The sequence below is a fragment of the Diabrotica undecimpunctata genome, chromosome 1, assembly GCF_040954645.1.
Source record: "Diabrotica undecimpunctata isolate CICGRU chromosome 1, icDiaUnde3, whole genome shotgun sequence".
Lineage (NCBI taxonomy): Eukaryota > Metazoa > Arthropoda > Insecta > Coleoptera > Chrysomelidae > Diabrotica > Diabrotica undecimpunctata.
In genome coordinates this window covers 88,247,248-88,262,602 of record NC_092803.1, presented here as the reverse complement: position 1 = coordinate 88,262,602, position 15,355 = coordinate 88,247,248, and the positions used below count along the sequence as shown (strand labels likewise).

At 32.8% G+C, this 15,355-nt stretch overlaps 1 protein-coding gene across 8 annotated transcripts in view; it reads right to left on the bottom strand.

Annotated features, from left to right (window-relative positions):
- The window catches only part of LOC140451284 (angiomotin-like protein 1), an 880,806-nt gene that overhangs the window by 438,527 nt on the left and 426,924 nt on the right, over window positions 1-15,355 (bottom strand). The gene's annotated exons all lie outside the window — the stretch shown is intronic.

Sequence of the window (15,355 nt, the reverse complement as noted above, 5' to 3'; positions counted from 1 at the left end):
CTTTCCATCGCACCAGTAAGATACCGCTGTTTTTTTCTATTCTATGTTGTGAATAGCCACGATTTCTTTTAGAAAACTCCTTCTTTTTTTCCAAGGGACAGCTAGATGGAATTCTGTTTTCTCTAATTGTTCCAATTGTGCCGTACCCCAAAAATCGTAGGTAACCAAATAAATTAAATCCTGAAAATAGGTTGTCAACGTGTAAATTGTAGTGTAAATCTGAGTGATTTATCTCTTCAAGCATTCGCACCAAAGGGGATGAACACTTGCCAAAAAGTTTATCGTATTGTTTATTTGAACGTGGATTTCTTCCTTGGTATAGGTCAAAGTTTACCAGATATCTAGTAGAAGTATTTAGCGACCACATTTTATAACCAAAGCGGATTGGTTTATTTCGTATAAATTGTTTACATTGATGGCGGCCATAATACTTTATCATAGACTCGTCATATGATAGATTTTTTGTTGGAACAAAATTTTCAAGACATTTTGTTTTTACTCTGTCAATCAATGGTCGAATTTTCCATGCTTTGTCACTAATATTAGGCTTTGTATTATCTGCGAAATGCAAAAACCTTTGAATTTGCAGAAATCTATTTCGTCTCATTGAATTAGAAACTAAAGTGTTCTTTACATCATCATGAGTATCCCAATACATTCTCTTCGATGGTAATAGATTGTACCCCGATAGCAGGAGAATACCTATAAAACAACGTATTTCTGCAGATGTAATGCATGGGTCAGTTTGGTTTACAAATTGTGCATATCGTTGGGATTCTTCCGCTAAGTAGTTTACTGTCTCATCATCAAAAAATATACTGAACATATCAAGACATGATAGATTTTCATACCTAGAATAATCTTCTTCTGGAAACGAAAAACTTGCAGACTGTAAGTCTCCTTGAACCCAAGCACAGTTTTTCATTAATACATCTTTTCTTTCATTTTGCCATAGTTGAAACGATGCTCTAGTTTCTCTTTCGGGTGTCTCCACTACTGCTTGTAACTGTAATAGAAATAAATTTTAAACCTAAGCAAATTAAAAAATTACTGGTTATACTTACATCTGTCTGCACTTCTTCATTGTCAGTACCGATCCTTTCGTTGCTAGAAAGTTGTATTTCTGCTTGCGCTCGTAGCTGCCTACCTGTAAAAATAAACAATTATAATATGTACGTATATCATTATTTGTACAACTAAGCACCTGTTAGGTTATTTATGAATCCACCTTCATCTTCATTCGCAGAATCCTCGTCTGTATCAGCACCATTTACATCTGGCGGTGTTATAAAAATATTATCGACTTGCTCAGCTAATTTTTCGTCACCGTAAACCATATCTAGCGTTTCTGCTAACGAAAATCCACGACTGAAAAAAAAATTAAATTATGACTCCGTAAGCGCCCACCGCAACCATATGGTAACGGCGTACTTTGACTATTCCTACCAAATTCGCTACATTTAATTGTTGATAAAATACAACAATTTATAATAAGTTGGAGTATAATAAACTAAGTTTTTTTTTAAATATGCAAATATAGTTACTAGAAGACTGTCAAAAATTACTTACGCAAAACGGACGTCCATCTTTTTCTATAAACTCAAACCACACTGTCATATGTTTATCTCTCGACGGTTGAGAGAAGACTATAATACGAATCCGTTACGTTTTATGGGTGCCTGAAGTATTCCTAGAAACGATAGTTTTCAAAATATGTCGCTGACTAGTTCCATGGGCGTACCGCAGAATTTTTAAAAATCATGTGTTTTACGTTACCATATAGTAACGGTGGGCGCTAATGGGTTAATAGAACAATTTTTAAATAAAAAAAAATTGAATTAGTTAATTTATTATATTTACTAAGGTATGTGGATAAGAAAATTAATATTTCAAAAAATAATAAGTAAAGTATTTATTTTAAAATTAATTTTTGGGGTATTGAAATGATATTGGACGTAGGAGGAGGAAAAATGGTGTTTAAAAAATTAATTTATAAGTTATATACTAGATAATATTAGATATTAAAAGTATTTGGTTAATTTAATAAGTTATATACTAGAGAATGTTATAAAAAGTGTTTATATGAGGGTATTCTTAAGAAATTAGCATATAATAAGTGTAAAAAGTTTTATTTTAATAATTATAATATTGTAAATATATTTAAGTGAGCCATGTGCATAGGCAACCAACTATACATTTAAGTGACAGACAGATATACATACTCTGAAAGTGACATTTTAAATAATAATTAGGAATATAAAGTCGGGTTATAATAATATGTTAGTTTAAAATGTTTAATTTATATATAGTTACTGATTTAAGTGTATATTCTGATCTGAAAAGCCTAAATGTCGACAAAATTCTCGATAGAAAAGTAAGAAATTCTCTAGATCACCGAAGATAACCTGTTTGCGAAATGGATTATTCCACAAAATTCAGATATGTAGAAAATGGAACAAATCGAATAAGATTTCTTGAAAGATGGTTCTGGAACATTGAAAAGGTATAAATACTCGATGATTTGGATTCAAAATGGCCAGTCAGTTAGTAAGAAAGTTAGTTAGAAGACAGACACATTTAGTTAGTGAAGTCAGTTGTTCAATAAGTTCAAGATAGTCAGTCAGAAGGTCCAGATGTTCAATATAATAAGTTCAATGAAGATTAAGAAACAGTATAAAGATAATATTATTGAAGATTAAAAATTATGTTATGTAAAAATGGTAATTGGATAATGGAAGGAAGTATTAATTGAAAATTAAAATTATAGAATATATTTGGTGATTGGATATTGGTATATTGAAAAGAAGAATAAATATAAATGCTGTTAAGAAGAAAAATATTTTAAATTGGTGGAAGCTGATAATTGGAAAAAGTAATTTCACAAAAACAAGGATAACCGAGGCTGAGAACGAAGACATTGAGTGGTGATTAAAATCTTTATTTTGGAGAACATTTTCATTTAGGCATTCAGTGAAAGAAAGGTACAAAATTTTGTTAATATAATTTAGTTAGTGTCATAATTATTTCAATTTTAAAGATAGTTTGTTTAAATTTTACATTGTCTATATAATTTAATTAGTTTCATAAGAATTTCAATTTAAAGATAGTTTATTTTAAATTTTGCATTGGTTATGTTAGATATATATGTGTGTTTCATAATAGATATAATAAAGATAATTTAAAAAAGTGCTTACAAACTAATTCTTTGAGAACCGCGATAAAAACCCTATATATATATTATTAAAAAACACTCATTGCTCATCATTCACAAATAATACATCATAACAATATATATATATATATATATATATATATATATATATATATATATATATACTTTACTTTATAGTTAACTTCAACCACCAGCAAGTTACTACCTGAGTTGACAATGGCAAGTGTGACCTTGCCGAAACGTCGTCAAAATAATGGTTTTTCTAAAACCCAAAACTATTCAGCTGAGTCAAACCCGGAAAATCAGAGAAAACACACACACCCACACCCACACGCACACGCACATACACACACACATACACACACACATACACACACATACACACACACATACACATACACACACACATACACACACATACACACACATACACACACATACACACACACATACACACACACATACACACATACATACACACACACACACATACACACACACACACACATACACACACACATACACACACACATACACACACACACACATACAAAATGGTGACAATTGTCAGATTTTTGGCACCAAATGTCACGAGCTTAATTCAGCCGTTAGACCAGGGAGTAATAGAAACATTCAAGAGACGTTATAGAGGAGCATTCTTAAGACATATGTTATTACAGGAGACGAACGAATCCAAAAGTGTTGCCGAAATTCTCAAATCTTTAATTATGAAACATGTTATTTATTGGTGTACTGAGTCGTGGGCCAACATCAAATCTTCAACTTTGGAAAAATGCTGGAACAAACTTTTTGATCGGATTTTGAGTGACGATCCTGAAGAAGAAAATGGTGAAGAAATGACAGAAGAAATTAAACCTTTAACCCTCCGTCGGTCACATGTGTATCAAAATGATACAAGCGCGCCAATTTTCAATGCTATTATTGAACCCTAAAGTAAGAAGAACCCACCTTCATAGTACCTTCCTAGACGGTTTAGTCTACCGCTCAGTCGTATTCGTATCATCCTAGTGATTGAGTGTGTTTACATACAAGCGTATTGTATCATATTGATACATTGCGACATAACGTGTAAGTGTTGTTTTAATTTTAGGCTATTTTCGACCTACTTATTATAGGTGAGTTATTTTATGTTTTGATTTTCAATATAATGGCTGCAAAGTGGATTTACAACCTAAATAATCCGAATAATGTAAAATATCTTCGACAATTTATGTTAAAAGAGGACAAAAATGAAGATGCCCCTAACCAAGTGGAAGATTTCGAGAATGAACCGGACACAGACGCGGAAGATCAGCCAACGCATGAAAGAGTTGGCGACTCTGATACTGAAGAGAGTGGGACAGAGAAAGAACCAGATTTACACGACAATTTATTTTACTTTGGAAAAGATAAAACTACTAGATGGATGAAAACACGGCGCGCGAAGAAGCGATGCACTGAGCCACATAACCTGGTTACACGTCTCCCAGGAGTAATACATGAAGCACGACTAGCTAAGTTACATATAGAATGTTGGAGACAGATATTTTCTGATAAAATGCTACAAACAATATTTAAGTTCACAAACCAGTACATTCATCTTGAAGTAAGGGATCGCTGTGACCGACAACGTGATGCAACTGAGACGGATACAACAGAACTCAAAGCCTTCATAGGTCTTTTATATCTAGCATGAACTTTGCACGCCAACAAAATGATGTTAGAGGATCTCTGGGGTACAGATGGACACAGCGTGGAAATATTTCGACTGGTTATGAGTCTCAGAAGGTTCAAGCTTCTTTTGAGATATCGATACGCTTTGAGTTTCCTACAACGTTGCTAGAAACACACGTCGTTGGCCCATGGTCGTCTTTTTTCCCATGCTGAACGTTGCAGGTATTAATGCCCAAGTGATTTCAATCGGAAATGGACAGGAGAATATACGGCGTCGCCTTTTTCTTCGGAAACTTGGCCATGAGTTAGCCTTACCACAATTACAAAAAAGAATTCTTATGACACAAGGTATACCACATTCTCTTTCTGAAGCGCTCAGCAGATTTAGACCAACGGAAGAGCTCGATGAAGAAGCTGGACTAGTAGCTGCAGAAGATGTTACACGTCACGAGGGACCAGGTTGATCAAAACCATTTGCAATAATTGTCAACGATATATTTGTGGCGAGCATACAACCCCAGTGTGCACATCATGTTACTCAAAATTACAAGAAGAAGAAGACTCAAGTGACACATAAGTGACAGATCGCCACCGTAATGAACTGAAATAAAGATTTTTTTGGTTTGAAATGTTTATAAGAAAATAATATATTTTATGTTTGCGTCATATAGGAAGGCAACATTTTATTTTTACCAATTTATGATGTAAGAAATCAAATCATTTTATACGAGTACTTAGGTTATATTTCTATGTAAGTTACCGTTTTTTAATAATATATAAATGTTTTAAGTCCTAATAAAAGAATAAATTATAAAAATAATAAAATAGTTTTTTTGTTATCACAATGTATTTACACAAACAAAAAAGGAGGAACATAATGAATTATTGGATGTAATCTACAATTACGCTTGATCCAAAAACTATTGCTGTTACTGTAATTTTAAGTCAAAGTTAGATGTCAATTGATACATTGCGACAGCTTTTATACAAAAGTTGCGACCGATGGAAGGTTAATAAAAAATTTGCCAGGATGTGACGAAATTAACCAAGAAAGTGAATTCATCGACCAGGAGATCATTGATATGGTTCTTCATCCAGACAACCTGAGCGTATCAGACGACGAAGTTGACGACCCAACAAACAACATGCAGTACGTGATCGCCGACGAGATTTTCAATGCCTTAGAGGTAAGAATTTTATACAGTAGGCCTAAATAGTTAGGGACACAACTAGGTTCTTAATTTTTGTTTTCATTGCATAAAGTGTTGTCCTTTCCAGATTGCTTTACGTTTCGTCGAACAATCGAATGAGGCAAACTAATGACGTTTTACACGATGGAGAGATATAGCTGCAAAACATCGTTGTCAAACGAAAACGCAAAGGAAAATAGAAGATTTCTTTACAAAAGCATGTTAAACTTATTCATTTTGCTTAGTTTTATTACTTTATTCTGTATTTACTTATTAGAAAACATTACGAAATCAGCCCATAGTATTTTTTAAAACCAATACTTATAGAATACTATAAAAAACAATGTTATTTTTAACCTTTTTAACCGAAATTATTGTTATCCGAAACGGCCTTCCCCCAATTATTTTGGTTAACAGAGGTTTTACTATATATATATATATATATATATATATATATATATATATATATATATTTTCAAATTATTTTTCGACCGTACTGTTTTAAATATTGATTTATAGTATCAGCAATCGGTCAGGAAATATAACTCTATTTGTTCAGTCTCAATCTTTCGTCACGATTTTGTGACTTCTTCAGGAGAAAACTGTAAATTTATTAGAATCATTTAAAAATTTAAATTTTTATTCTTATAGTTGTAAGTAGTAAAATATTCACTTTGTTTACACATAACAATTAATGATTCTAATAAATTTACAGTTTTCTCCTGAAGAAGTCACAAAATCGTGACGAAATATTGAGACTGAACAAATAGAGTTTTATTTCCTGACCGATTGCTGATACTATAAATCTATATATATATATATATATATATATATATATATATATATATATATATATATATATATAAAAGGGGGGTTGAGGTTAATTGGGTATACAGCTGATTAAAAGCCAAGTGTACTCTGTTTAACAATTCATTATATTTCGCCAATTTTCATTGGCATCATCAGATGAGAGCTACAATTATTTAAAACATGGTAAAATACAATTTAATAATAGTTTGTTGTTTATATACTTACTTAATTGAGGTTAATGGCAGTGGGATTTATTTTAATACCATCACGTAAAAATTTTTTTTTTGTTGGAATAATGTTGATTGTAGTTGATGATGATTACAAATTAAAATATATATATATATATATATATATATATATATATATATTTAGGGATTCTACAGTATTCACTGCCTTCCCTCGCTCAACCGTTTCCATCTCTCTCTGTTGTTCCATTCTCCATCGTTTAGTCCTCTCTTACTCATGGCGTCGTCTACTTCGTTCCTCCAGGATTTTCGGGGTCGTCCTCTTTTCCTCCTTCCTATGGGGCTCCATTCGGTTATTCCCTTTATTCATCTGCTGTCGCTAGTTCTTCTTACATGTCCATACCACTTTAGTCTTTTTTGTTCTATATATGTTAGTATGTCTGTTTCTATTGATGTTCTTTGCTTTATTTCGCCATTACTTCTCCTATCCATTCTTGTTACTCTGCAGCATCTTCGCAGGCATTCCATCTCTGTTGCTACTATCTTACTGCTGTTTTTCTTGTTTATGATCCAATTTTCAGCCCCATATGTCATAATACTTCGCACTAATGTTTTATAAATCTGCGTTTTTGTCTTCATATTTAGGTGTCTATCCCACCATACTGAGCTAAGTTGTCGGATTGCTGTTCTTGTTTGTCCTAATCTTTGTGTAATTTCTTCCTCTGTTGTTGCCTTTTCCGTGATTATAAACCCCAGGTATTTGAATTTATCCTTTCCTTTGATTGTTACGTTGTCATCAATCTGTAGATCTTCTATGTCTTCTTCACTTGTAGATAGGTACTCTGTTTTCGCGAGGTTAATATCTAGGCCAGCCTTGGTATATTCTACTTGTAGTTTCTTCATCATGTAGCTGAGGTCGTCTTGGTCTTGTGCAATCACTACTTGATCGTCTGCAAAACTTAATGTATATAGGTATTCGTTCCGTACCGGTACTCCCATGCCTTCGCATTTTCTTTTCCATGTAGTCAATTAAAATATAGGAAACAAATACAATTCAAATTAAAAATAAAACAGACACAACGTTTAGTTCGGTAAATGTCATTAAGGTTAAGTACTAGAACTATCAAATATCGAATGTTATTAATTGACTTTTGTGAAGATGATTAGTTCCATGGTGTTGACGTAGTAGTTGTTTATTTGATTAATATTTACTGTAAGGTGTGTTATAGTTGAAAAAAATTTTGAAATTACATTATGTGTTGTATTAATTATTTAATAGTTATATGTGTCTATTTATAATGTTTGTTTTTCGATGTGTAATAAATAAGCATAAATCTCACTCAGATGTTCAACATCTGATTTCTTATTTATTAAATTATCCATTTGAGTGATAAATGCCATCTCGAGGAAGAGTCTTTTATTGAGATTATTTTCCATTGCAAGAATCTTTGTTTCACTGTAGTTCATTATGTGGTGTTCATCATGTACGTGTTTTGCAAGGGAACATCTATCAGGATATAATCTGCTGTCACTCTTGTGGGAAGTGATGCAACTTTTTAGGTGTCTGTTGGTTTGGCCAATATATTGTTTGTTACAACTTCCGCACGGGATACGATAGACTATATTAGATAATTGATCAGTAGGTGTTTTATCTTTTAGTTTGGTGAATATCGAATTAATGTTTAACACTGTGTAATTAGCGATTTTTATGTTGTCGTCAACTGATTTGAAAATTCGTGTAAGTTTCGGTGTTAAGTCTTGTATGAAGGGTAATTTAAAGTATTTAAAATGAGTTAAATTAGTGTTAGGGATTGTGTCTAGTGTAGGTGTAGTGTTTTGTGGTGTGTGGTTAGAGATGGTTTGTGTTACAGATAATGTATCATTTGTTGTGTTGAATAGTATTTTAGTAAGTAATGTGTTTGGGTATGAATTGTCTAGATTTAACTGTAATTTCAAAAAATTTTTCAACTATAACACACCTTACAGTAAATATTAATCAAATAAACAACTACTACGTCAACACCATGGAACTAATCATCTTCACAAAAGTCAATAACATTCGATATTTGATAGTTCTAGTACTTAACCTTAATGACATTTACCGAACTAAACGTTGTGTCTGTTTTATTTTTAATTTGAATTGTATTTGTTTCCTATATTTTAATTTGTAATCAACATCAACTACAATCAACATTATTCCAACAAAAAAAAAAATTTACTTGATGGTATTAAAATAAATCGCACTGCCATTAACCTCAATTAAGTAAGTATATAAACAACAAACTATTATTAAATTGTATTTTACCATGTTTTAAATAATTGTAGCTCTCATCTGATGATGCCAATGAAAATTGGCGAAATATAATGAATTGTTAAACAGAGTACACTTGGCTTTTAATCAGCTGTATACCCAATTAACCTCAACCCCCCTTTTTCATCTACCAGTTCAGCTGTTATTTTAGAGGATATATATATATATATATATATATATATATATATATATATATATATATATATATATATATATATATATATATATATACATATATATATATATATATATATATATATATATATACGAGTTGGTCCTTAAGTAATTGTACAAAAAGGAACCATAGATTCTACACTTTAAAATATTGCGATTTAAGTCAAATTGCTTTAAGAAAATGTTGATATTAAGATAGATACAGGGTGTTAAAGTGGAAATTAAAAATTTTAATTATCACTATAACTTTCATGTTTTTGAACATTTATGTATAAAAATTCATAACTGGGTACTATTGATCATCAGAAAATATAATCTGATGCATACCTTAATGTAGCTGATAGAGGACGATACATATGCCACATATGTGGCATACATTTGCACTTAACTTTTTTGCTTTTTAAGTTACCGGTGTTTGTGATAAAAAATATTAAAGATACATTATTTTAACAAAAAAAAAGGTATACTTGTAAATAACTTCAAAACTCAACAGTTTTCGAGATAATCGCATTTTACAAATCAACTACATAATTCAGATTTAACGCAATTACTCCAGGCAACGAAAGAAAATTAGGCAAAAACATCAATACTTCTGAATTTTGGTACAAAATGCCTTTAATAAAGTTATTAGTTAACGAAATATTAAATAAAATAAATATATTAGCAGGATAGAATAGTAGGATTTGACAAAATAACAGAATAATTGGATTTTACATAAACCATTTTACGTTTTGTATTAAATTAAAGTCATAATCAAAATACTTTATTAATAAACAAAATTAAGAAATAGTTAAACTTAATAACATTAAACTTTTTGTCAAAGTAAGTGTTCGATATGTCCACCATTTTCTTTAATTCATTTGTCAATACATTCCATAAAAGATCGTCTCATATTAAATAGCATCATTGGTTCTAAAGAAACTGCTACAGTATTTATAATAAGAGTAGATAGACTATATATATCTGAGCTCATCCCCTAAATCGCAACCCCTAAAATCGCAACCCCCGGTCGTAAGTTCCAAACGGCTTAACGTAGGATGACGTACGAGGGCTCGTTGGAAAGGGGATGAAAAATGGGGTTGAACGCAGTATGTGCCGTGCGCATCGGAGCATGCCAAAAGGTCATTACGTCATATCTTTGTGTCTATTGGTCCGATCGTGACGTATGAGGGCTCGTTGGAACGGGGAGGAGACGGGGAATACTTTGACACAAAAAACAAAGATGGCAGCATTGCCAAATGGGCGCTAGAATGTATCTTTGTTGCTATTGGCATGATTTTGACGTATGAGGTGTCAAATGAAAGCGTTGGTGACACATACACACACACACACACAGAAGCCATGTCAACGATCAGTATGAACATTCTTCTTCTTCTTCTTCTTTTCCGGACAGTGCCTAATAGAACGTGACATTCGACGTAGAATGTGACATTCGATGCAGAACGTGAAATGTCGCGTGAAATGACATGACATTCGACGCAGGACGTGACATTCGACGTAGAACGTGAAATGTCACGTGACATTCGACGCAGGACGTGACATTCGACGTAGAACGTGAAATGTCACGTGACATTCGACGCAGGACGTGACATTCGACGCAGAACGTGAAATGTCACGTGAAACGACGTGACATTCGACGCAGGACGTGACATTCGACGTAGAACGTGAAATGTCACGTAACATTCGACGCAGGACGTGACATTCGACGTAGAACGTGACATTCTGTAACGATAAGATTACTTTATCGTTACTGAGAAATTTAAAATAACTTAATTCTGCCTGTAAGGTATGCAACCAACTATACATGTAATCGTATTATCAATTGTTTATCAATTGGTCAAACTGCTTACCTGTCGCTTCCGCTTAGCTTGGAACTGACGGAAGCCGACGATTTTAAAAGTGTAAGACTCACTTGATATCGAACCATTGACCGAGGCAGAGAACGATTGGTTGATACTCCAGCGACCAACGCACGTGGCTCAAGTTATCAGAAAAGAAATTTTAAGTTATTCAGAGGTGATATTAAGTTAAAGAAGGCGTTTTTTTTATATTAGAAGTTTTGGAAAAAGAAGATTTTGGCTCAATTGTTGAAATATTGTTGCGTTGGGTGAGTTTCATTTTAATTAAAGTACATCATTTTTTTTTAACCATTATTAGTTTCATATTAAAATCATTTATTCAATAATTTTACCTTAATTATATTAGTCAAATCACGTTCAGAATTCTTTCTGTTAGAAATTCTCCTAAGTACACGTTCTCATCAATATCCAAGCAATTCGGTAATGTAAGGAGATCCTTCATTACTATTTGCCTATAATATATTCGTGATAAGTTAAATTTTAGTTCTTCAGTGAAATATTCATAGTAAATTCCCAACATTTTTTTAAATACATAGTTTTCGATTAATTTTCCAAGGTCACAAAAAGTGTACGAAACCTTCACTAATTATCATCTTCTGACTAGTTTTTCTTGTCCTAACCGCCTTGTTGTTTATCAACTCTGAATAAAGCTAATGAGAGCTTCTTTGATTTTATTTTAGTCGTTGGAGGAAGAAAGAATATAAAGTCAATACAATAAACATTATTTTGGATTTGGGGTAATAGCTTTCAGTTGAGTTTAGTTTGGAGTTTTTTGGTTTTTCCCGAATATTGGAATAGCGGTTCAGTTTGGTGCTAGAACAGTGGGCTTACAGCTTTCACCCGAACGAGTCCCGGCGGCGTAAGGCGTCCGGAAGAAGAACCTTCTCGGCTTGAGAGTAGACAGGTTTTTTTTTACTGTTTGGTAATATCGTAAAAATAAGTTACTTAAATATTGTTTAAACTTTAGTGAGTGAACGAACCAAAACTTAAAAATAATCCTAGTCAATTTTCATAATTCATATTTGCGTATCATTATATATCTTACATTCAATTTTTTTTCTTAACATCATTTGCTTATTTTTTTTGTGTCATTAAATATTTTAAATATATATATGTATTAGTAATAACAGGGTAGGGGTGGATTTTAATACACTTTGTAAGGTCATTTGTGCACAAAGGTCCATTTTGTATTTTTACAGCCCTACTGGTAACGTCACTGAATCATCTTGGATCTGTTCCTTTCTGAACAGACCAATTGAAATATATTTACAGGTTATCTGATTGGAATCAACTTAGAAATTGTCGAACTGATACATTGTGTTAAATATAGGGAAGGGTAATAATTGTTTTAATATATATAAATAGGTTGGTTGTAGTAAATTTTGTTTTAATTCATGAATAAAACTTCATAATAAAAGTTCCTACTTTTCTAGCATATTAGAGTGTGTAAATATATTGTAAATAGGGATCAATAGGTTTTTTGTATGATAGGGTATTTAAGTTAAATTGTATATTACGGTTTACAGGTTTTTCTATTTTATTATATTAAATTGGGTTATAAGTAATAATCTGTTTTATTAAACAACCTTTTTTTAATAAAGTTATATCTAGTTACAGAAAACATAGTTAGCAGCAGCAATAAAGTCACTAGGTGAAGTGTTTGTTAGACTAAGAGTCCAGTAAACATCTTCCCTGGCGCCCAAATCATTCTTCTCTCATATATTCCTGTTGTCAGTACTTACCCTTAGTTCGTTTTGGTTATTCTTATATTTCCTTAGTTAATATACATCTTTTCTATTCTTTACTGTTTTCTCAGGGCATGCAAATAGGCCTAACCCTACCTTGAGTATCAACTGGCCAGTCTCAAGCATACCCAGCTAGCCTAACTGCATTCAGTTTCAACTCTTATTTTAATTTAGTTTCAAACTTATCTTCACACTACTCTACAGATCTTATAACATCAGGGACATAGTCCCAAGGGATCTGCCTACTATATTTGTTACAGTAGCGCCCAAAGTGGAGAAATATAAATTTGTTACAGTGGCGTAGTCCAACGTGGAGCCCAGATTTTCAGTAAGATAGTATTCCTTAATTCATTTGTCTCTTTTTTTAAACTGTTTCTAGTTTGTTTGTCTATTTTTGCATATTTTATAGTTATTTAGATCCAGTGTTCTTTGCTACAGTATCTCAGAAATATTGAATAGTGTCTTATATTGCTGTGTTGGTGGTTTTGTTAACTTTAAATTAATAACTAATTGTAAACCTTCATTTAGTATAATATTTTTCATAATTATATTGGTTTGACATTTCTGGTTTGATCGGGTTAGTGATACCTGTACATTTGTTGAGAAATATTGAATAATTTATTGTATTACTATTTACATTGTTATTAGCCAATAGTGGTTTTGTTTAGGTGCGATCACACTATATAATATATTTTTTTTTTTGGTCAATTATTGCATACTATATATAAAAATAAGTTCAATTTACTTATTGTCATTTGATCCCTCAAACCAACTTTAAATTATTTTAAATATATTTATATTTAAAGGTATAGGTACACCTTTATTAATTACATTTGGTTAAACACATTGTTGATTTTGGTTTGTTGGTGATATTTTTTTTTTCTTCCTCTCTTTCATCATGTGTACCTTTAAGGCTGAGCATTTATTAGTTAAGGAAGTGGATTATGAGCTGAGGATAAGGGGAATTCCCTTTGAAGAGTCTACCAAGGTTGAGAAAAAACACCAATTATTGCGCGGTGCCTTGAAACAAGAGCAAGGAAATAGGAGCTTTCGACAAATTTCTTCTGTAGATATTCCTTTTCTGGAACAACAACAGGAGATAAACCAGACGTTGGAGGACCTGGCTCAGAGGATATCCGATTTTAGAGGGACTGTCCATGATAGCATGTATTCCAGGTTAATTTCTCGTCTTACTCATATCTCTGGTCGTGCACATTTACTATCTTGCTCAGATGAGGAGCAACAAATTTTCAAGCGCTCTATTTCCATTAGAATTCTTAGTTTAGAAGGTGAACTTGATTCTCGAGTAAATCCGGCAGCCACTTCCACTCCTATCTCTTCTGTTCATGCAGCTAATTCGTTTTCACACCCTAAACCAATTCAGGTACATAAGTGGGGAATTTTGTTTTCTGGTCAAGGTCATCATGATGAAGTCATTACCTTTTTGGAGAGAGTGGAATGTCTTCGTATTTCAAGAGGTGTGAGTGAGGATGATCTTTTTGCAGCTTCTGCTGAATTATTTACAGGTCCTGCGTTTACTTGGTTTATGAACAACCGTCATAGCTTTTCCACTTGGTCTGAGTTGGCTCAGAAATTAAAATCTGATTTTCTGCCTTATTCTTTCCAAGATGATCTCCTAGACGAAATCAAAAACCGTAAACAAAAGCCAAACGAACCTGTCACTATGTTTATTAACACCATTTTGGGCATGTGTAGTCGACTTGAGACTCCTCTATCCGACTTTGCCAAAATAAAGATCATTCTTAAGTGTCTGTTGCCTTTTTACCATCAGCAATTAGCTTTAATGGACATTCAGAGTATCGAGGATATCACGGAGAAGTGTAAACGTTTAGAGGAAACTCTATCTTGGTCTTCTTCTTCTGCAAGGACGTCTCGACCTACTTCTGGTCCTTCATTTAACTTAAGTTTCTCTAGAAATCGTTCTTGGCAACCCAAAACTCATACACAGAATGTGTCTGTGGTGAATTCGTCTTTGACTTGTTGGAATTGTCGTGAGCCTGGCCATGCATTTTATGAGTGCGTGACACCTCGTACACGTGTTTTCTGTCACGGTTGTGGTAGAGACAACACACTCAAACGTAACTGTTTTAAGTGTTCGGGAAACGAGCGGACAGAGGCTCGTCCCCTGAGCGTTCCTCAGTCTACAACCCCATCAGGGACTACAAACACAACAGTAAACGAAACCACAGGTCCAATACTCCCCAGCACTTCGAA